Source organism: Opisthocomus hoazin, unplaced genomic scaffold, assembly GCF_030867145.1.
Source record: "Opisthocomus hoazin isolate bOpiHoa1 unplaced genomic scaffold, bOpiHoa1.hap1 HAP1_SCAFFOLD_105, whole genome shotgun sequence".
Classification (NCBI taxonomy): Eukaryota; Metazoa; Chordata; class Aves; order Opisthocomiformes; family Opisthocomidae; genus Opisthocomus; species Opisthocomus hoazin.
In genome coordinates, this window is record NW_027448867.1 from 152,501 (window position 1) to 160,000 (window position 7,500).

The window sequence follows — 7,500 nt, forward strand, 5'->3', positions numbered from 1 at the left end:
GGTAGACCTGTCCTCCCCGCCGAACCGGTCCCTGGTAGACCTGTCCTCCCCGCCGAACCGGTCCCGGGTAGACGTGGTGGCCGGCCGGGACGCGGGGCGATGGGGGGGGCGCTGTCGGGTAGACCTGTCCTCCCCGCCGAACCGGTCCCGGGTAGACCTGTCCTCCCCGCCGACCCGGTCCCGGGTAGACGTGGTGGCCGGCCGGGACGCGGGGTGGGGGGGGCGCTGTCGTCCAGACCCGTCGGCCAGACCCGTCCCCGTCCCCGTCCCCGTCCCCGTCCCCGTCCCCGTCCCGTTCCCGCCCCCCCCGCCACCCCCTTCCGCGGCACCAACCCCCCCCGCAAGCAACGGGAAGGGGCGCAGCTTTCTATCAGCTCGGCTGAAACGCCCGAAGGCGGGGCGGCGTCTGTGTTTCAAAAGCGGAAAAAAAATAAAAAAGCAACAAAAACCAAAAAATTCCCGCCGCCCCGCCCCACCCACCCCCCCCCCCCCACCTCCCCCCGTGCAGGCACCCCTGCAAACGGGCCTCCGGCACGGCAGCCCGGCCGCCGCACCCCCACCCGCAAGCCCCCCCCCCCACCGCCGCCCCGGCCGAGAGCGCACAAGCAGCCCCTGCCGCCGCCCCCCCCCACCCCCCCCCCGGTGCGGGCACCCCTGCATACGGGCCTCCGGCACGGCCGCTCCGCTGCCCCCCCCCACCCCGCCACCCCCCCACCGCCGCACCGGCCGAGAGCGCACAAGCAGCCCCTGCCGCCGCCCCCCCCCCCCCCCCCCCCGACTCAAACCTCAATCTTCTCGGAAAAGAGGCCCCGTCCCCAGCCTACCTCAGCGCAAGGCTCCCCGCCTGCTCCTCGACCCCGTCTCTCAGTCTCTGTCTCCCCCTTCTGCCGCGGGGAAGCGCCCGCCCCTTGCCGGCGGGTGGGCGGGGCGGGCCGGCTCGGGTTCCGGTTGCTAAGCAGCAGGGTGGCACTCGTTGACCCCGGGCGCCGCTCCGTCTGCCGATGGGCGGGCCGGTGCTGGCTCTCAAGAACTTTTTGTAACTGTTTCCCTGCTCTGCTTTGGTTTTGTTTTTTTTTCTCGCCCACCGTCAGAACCGATGCAGAGTAAGAAAGCCTTCAGCGAGACAGTCCGGCCAAGCTTAGCGCCTTCCACTAGATACGGCGAAGTCTCGGAAACGGGGGGTGGCGAGGGGAATTTCAGGCGCGCGCCGCCTCCCCCCTCCTGCACCACCCCCCCCCGCAAGCGACGGGAAGGGGCGCCGCTTTCCATCAGCTCGGCTGAAACGCCCGAGGACGGGGCGGCGTCTCTGTTTCAAAAGCGGAAAAAGAAATAAAAAAGCAACAAAAACCAAAAAATTCCCGCCGCCCCCCCCAACCCACCCCCGTGCAGGCACCCCTGCAAACGGGCCTCCGGCAGGGCCGGCCTGCCGCCCCCAGCCACCCCCCGCAAGCCCCCCCACCGCCGCCCCGGCTGAGAGAGCACAGGCAGCCCGCCGCCGCCCCTTCCCACCCCGTGCAGGCACCCCTGCATACGGGCCTCCGGCAGGGCCGGCCTGCCGCCCCCAGCCACCCCCCGCAAGCCCCCCCCACCGCCGCCCCGGCTCAGAGAGCACAGGCAGCCCGCCGCAGGCCCACCCACCCCGTGCAGGCACCCCTGCATACGGGCCTCCGGCAGGGCCGGCCTGCCGACCCCAGCCATCCCCCGCAAGCCCCTCCACCGCCGCCCCGACTGAGACAGCACAGGCAGCCCGCCGCCGGCCCTTCCCACCCCGTGCAGGCACCCCTGCATACGGGCCTCCGGCAGGGCCGGCCTGCCGCCCCCAGCCACCCCCCGCAACCCCCCCCACCGCCGCCCCGGCTGAGAGATCACAGGCAGCCCGCCGCCGGCCCTTCCCACCCCGTGCAGGCACCCCCGCATACGGGCCTCCGGCAGGGCCGGCCTGCCGACCCCAGCCACCCCCCGCAAGCCCCCCCACCGCCGCCCCGACTGAGACAGCACAGGCAGCCCGCCGCCGGCCCTTCCCACCCCGTGCAGGCACCCCTGCATACGGGCCTCCGGCAGGGCCGGCCTGCCGCCCCCAGCCACCCCCCGCAACCCCCCCCACCGCCGCCCCAGGTGAGAGAGCACAGGCAGCCCGCCGCCGGCCCTTCCCACCCCGTGCAGGCACCCCTGCATACGGGCCTCCGGCAGGGCCGGCCTGCCGCCCCCAGCCACCCCCCGCAACCCCCCCCACCGCCGCCCCGGCTGAGAGATCACAGGCAGCCCGCCGCCGGCCCTTCCCACCCCGTGCAGGCACCCCTGCATACGGGCCTCCGGCAGGGCCGGCCTGCCGACCCCAGCCACCCCCCGCAAGCCCCCCCCACCGCCGCCCCGGCTCAGAGAGCACAGGCAGCCCGCCGCAGGCCCACCCACCCCGTGCAGGCACCCCCGCATACGGGCCTCCGGCAGGGCCGGCCTGCCGACCCCAGCCACCCCCCGCAAGCCCCCCCACCGCCGCCCCGACTGAGACAGCACAGGCAGCCCGCCGCCGGCCCTTCCCACCCCGTGCAGGCACCCCTGCATACGGGCCTCCGGCAGGGCCGGCCTGCCGCCCCCAGCCACCCCCCGCAACCCCCCCCACCGCCGCCCCGGCTGAGAGATCACAGGCAGCCCGCCGCCGGCCCTTCCAACCCCGTGCAGGCACCCCTGCATACGGGCCTCCGGCAGGGCCGGCCTGCCGACCCCAGCCACCCCCCGCAAGCCCCCCCCACCGCCGCCCCGGCTCAGAGAGCACAGGCAGCCCGCCGCAGGCCCACCCACCCCGTGCAGGCACCCCCGCATACGGGCCTCCGGCAGGGCCGGCCTGCCGCCCCCAGCCACCCGCCGCAGGCTACCCCACCGCCGCCCCGGCTGAGACAGCACAGGCAGCCCGCCGCTGCCCCTTCCCACCCCGTGCAGGCACCCCTGCATACGGGCCTCCGGCAGGGCCGGCCTGCCGCCCCCAGCCACCCCCCGCAAGCCCCCCCACCGCCGCCTCGGCTGAGAGAGCACAGGCACCCCGCCGCCGGCCCTTCCTACCCCGTGCAGGCACCCCTGCATACGGGCCTCCGGCCGGGCCGGCCTGCCGCCCCCAGCCACCCCCCACAAGCCCCCCCACCGCCGCCCCGGCTGAGACAGCACAGGCAGCCCGCCGCCGCCCCTTCCCACCCCGTGCAGGCACCCCTGCATACGGGCCTCCGGCAGGACCGGCCTGCCGCCCCCAGACAACCCCCGCAAGCCCCCCCACCGCCGCCCCGGCTGAGAGAGCACAGGCACCCCGCCGCCGCCCCTTCCCACCCCGTGCAGGCACCCCTGCATACGGGCCTCCGGCAGGGCCGGCCTGCCGACCCCAGCCACCCCCCGCAAGCCCCCCCACCGCCGCCCCGGCTGAGAGAGCACAGGCAGCCCGCCGCCGGCCCTTCCCACCCCGTGCAGGCACCCCTGCATACGGGCCTCCAGCACGGGCGACCCGCTCTGTCCGCAGGGAGGACAGGTCTACCCCTTCTGCCGGCAGGGAGGCCAGGTCTACCCCTTCTGCCGGCAGGGATGCCAGGTCTACCCGTTTTACCGGCAGGGAGGCCAGGTCTACCCCTTCTGCCGGCAGGGAGGCCAGGTCTACCCGTTTTACCGGCAGGGATGCCAGGTCTACCCGTTCTAGCGGCAGGGAGGCCAGGTCTACCCATATTGCCGGCAGGGAGACCAGGTCTACCCATTTACCGGCAGGGAGACCAGGTCTACCCGTTCTGGCGGCAGGGAGAACAGGTCTACCCTTTTTGCCGGCAGGGAGACCAGGTCTACCCGTTTTGCCGGCAGGGAGACCAGGTCTACCCGTTCTGGCTGCAGGGAGACCAGGTCTACCCGTTTTGCCGGCAGGGATAACAGGTCTACCCGATTTACCTGCAGGGAGACCAGGTCTACCCATTTACCGGCAGGGAGACCAGGTCTACCCGTTTTGCCGGCAGGGATGCCAGGTCTACCCGTTCTGGCGGCAGGGAGAACAGGTCTACCCGTTTTACCTGCAGGGAGAACAGGTCTACCCGTTTTACCGGCAGGGAGACCAGGTCTACCCGTTTTGCCGGCAGGGATGCCAGGTCTACCCGTTTTACCTGCAGGGATGCCAGGTCTACCCGTTTTACCGGCAGGGAGGCCAGGTCTACCCGTTCTGCCGGCAGGGAGGCCAGGTCTACCCGTTCTAGCGGCAGGGAGACCAGGTCTACCCATTTACCGGCAGGGAGACCAGGTCTACCCGTTTTGCCGGCAGGGATGCCAGGTCTACCCGTTTTGCCGGCAGGGATAACAGGTCTACCCGTTTTACCTGCAGGGAGGCCAGGTCTACCCGTTTTACCGGCAGGGAGACCAGGTCTACCCGTTTTGCCGGCAGGGATGCCAGGTCTACCCGTTCTGGCGGCAGGGAGACCAGGTCTACCCGTTTTGCCGGCAGGGATAACAGGTCTACCCGTTTTACCTGCAGGGAGGCCTGGTCTACCCGTTTTACCGGCAGGGAGACCAGGTCTACCCGTTCTGCCGGCAGGGATGCCAGGTCTACCCGTTTTACCTGCACGGAGACCAGGTCTACCCGTTTTACCGGCAGGGAGGCCAGGTCTACCCGTTCTGGCGGCAGGGAGAACAGGTCTACCCTTTTTGCCGGCAGGGAGACCAGGTCTACCCGTTTTGCCGGCAGGGATGCCAGGTCTACCCGTTCTGGCTGCAGGGAGACCAGGTCTACCCGTTTTGCCGGCAGGGATAACAGGTCTACCCGTTTTACCTGCAGGGAGACCAGGTCTACCCGTTTTACCGGCAGGGAGACCAGGTCTACCCGTTTTGCCGGCAGGGATGCCAGGTCTACCCGTTCTGCCGGCAGGGAGGCCAGGTCTACCCGTTTTACCGGCAGGGAGGCCAGGTCTACCCGTTTTACCTGCAGGGAGAACAGGTCTACCCGTTTTACCGGCAGGGAGACCAGGTCTACCCGTTTTGCCGGCAGGGATGCCAGGTCTACCCGTTGTGGCGGCAGGGAGGCCAGGTCTACCCGTTCTGCCGGCAGGGAGGCCAGGTCTACCCGTTTTACCTGCAGGGAGGCCAGGTCTACCCGTTTTGGCGGCAGGGAGACCAGGTCTACCCGTTTTGCCGGCAGGGATGCCAGGTCTACCCGCTTCCGGCAGGGATGCCAGGTCTACCCGGTTCCAGGCAGGGAGGCCTCGTCTACCCGTTCTGCCGGCAGGGAGGCCAGGTCTACCCGTTTTACCGGCAGGGATGCCAGGTCTACCCGCTTCCGGCAGGGATGCCAGGTCTACCCGGTTCCAGGCAGGGAGGCCTCGTCTACCCGTTCTGCCGGCAGGGAGGCCAGGTCTACCCGTTTTACCGGCAGGGATGCCAGGTCTACCCGCTTCCGGCAGGGATGCCAGGTCTACCCGGTTCCAGGCAGGGAGGCCTCGTCTACCCGTTCTGCCGGCAGGGAGGCCAGGTCTACCCGTTTTACCGTCCGCCGGGTCCGGTGTGCCCGATGTGGCCGCCGGAGCTGCCGGCGGAAAGGGATGCCTCGTCTACCTCGCTCCGGCGGGACTTTGGCTCCACCGCGGTTCTGGCAGGTAGACGTCTTGCCCGGTTCTTCTTCGGAGCTGCCGAAGGGGTCGCTGCTTTGCGCTGCCTCCAGTTACGTCATGGTAAGAGTCGGCGGCGCTCGCGCGCCTCCCCGCTGGGGGAAGACGGTTCTCTTCGAGCCCGCCGGGGCCGGGGACCTCGCTGTCCGTATACTAGGGCAGAGGGCTGGCGCTCGCGGACCAGCGCCATCGAACCGCTGCAGCTACTCGCGGTTCAGCCGGCAGACTCGGGCGTTGCACGGCGGCCATGGCCGTGGCCGTTCTGCCTCCTACCTATCGCGCACGGCGCTTCCGACTGCCAGAAGCCGCGCGAAGCCGCTGCTTGCCCGCAGGCTCCGGTGGCCGTTGCCGACTGGAGCGAGGGCTCCAAGAGGGGTTTCTCCAGAGCCGGGCCGAGACGGGCGGCGGTCGCCGGCACTCGAACGCTTGTCACCCGCGGCTCAGCCGGCAGACTCGGGCGTTGCCCGGCGGCCCTGGCCGTGGCCGTTCTGCCTCCTACCTGTCGCGCACGGCGCTTCCGACTGCCAGAAGCCGCGCGAAGCCGCTGCTTGCCCGCAGGCTCCGGTGGCCTGGAGCGAGGGCTCCAAGAGGGGTTTCTCCAGGGCCGGGCCGAGACGGGCGGCGGTCGCCGGCACTCGAACGCTTGTCACCCGCGGCTCAGCCGGCAGACTCGGGCGTTGCCCGGCGGCCCTGGCCGTGGCCGTTCTGCCTCCTACCTATCGCTCACGGCGCTTCCGACTGCCAGAAGCCGCGCGAAGCCGCTGCTTGCCCGCAGGCTCCGGTGGCCGTTGCCGACTGGAGCGAGGGCTCCAAGAGGGGTTTCTCCAGGGCCGGGCCGAGACGGGCGGCGGTCGCCGGCACTCGAACGCTTGTCACCCGCGGCTCAGCCGGCAGACTCGGGCGTTGCCCGGCGGCCCTGGCCGTGGCCGTTCTGCCTCCTACCTATCGCGCACGGCGCTTCCGACTGCCAGAAGCCGCGCGAAGCCGCTGCTTGCCCGCAGGCTCCGGTGGCCGTTGCCGACTGGAGCGAAGGCTCCAAGAGGGGTTTCTCCAGGGCCGGGCCGAGACCGGCGGCGGTCGCCGGCACTCGAACGCTTGTCACCCGCGGCTCAGCCGGCAGACTCGGGCGTTGCCCGGCGGCCCTGGCCGTGGCCGTTCTGCCTCCTACCTATCGCTCACGGCGCTTCCGACTGCCAGAAGCCGCGCGAAGCCGCTGCTTGCCCGCAGGCTCCGGTGGCCGTTGCCGACTGGAGCGAGGGCTCCAAGAGGGGTTTCTCCAGGGCCGGGCCGAGACGGGCGGCGGTCTCCGGCACTCGAACGCTTGTAGGGCCGGGGTTTGGGAGTGGAGCCTGCCGTGGCTCCCCCCCCTCCCCACGCCCGTTAACAGCAGCCATCCGCGGGCACGTTGCAGAGAAGCCTCTACGGCAATCCGGCTCTGCCGGTGGCCACGCCGCGTTGGGCTTCTGCTGTCGACGCTGCCCGCTCGCTCGCTCGCACGCAGGGCCCCGCGCCTGTGCTGCCCAGCCCTGCCCGAGGTTCGGGGTCCGGGGGCCGGCGCGCGCGGCCGTCGCTGTCCCAGGAACCGTGGCCGTGGGGCCTCCGCTTCTCCTCCGTTCCCCTTCCCTTTCCTGATCGATGAGGCTTTTCGGGTGGCGTCGGAGAGGGCCCCCGGCGGGCCGGGTCTTCCGTACTCCCCGTCATAGGGAGCCACGGCGGGGCTCCGGTGTTCGGGCCGGGCGGTCTCCTTTCCAATGTCGCTTCCCGTCTCGTGCGAGGTGTTGTCCCCTTCCCTCCGAGCGGCGCGGACCGTGACGAGCAAAGAGACGGCGGTGGTGGAAGCGGCGGGGCGCGTGCCTCCCCGTGTCACCCCGCACCCCCCCCATCC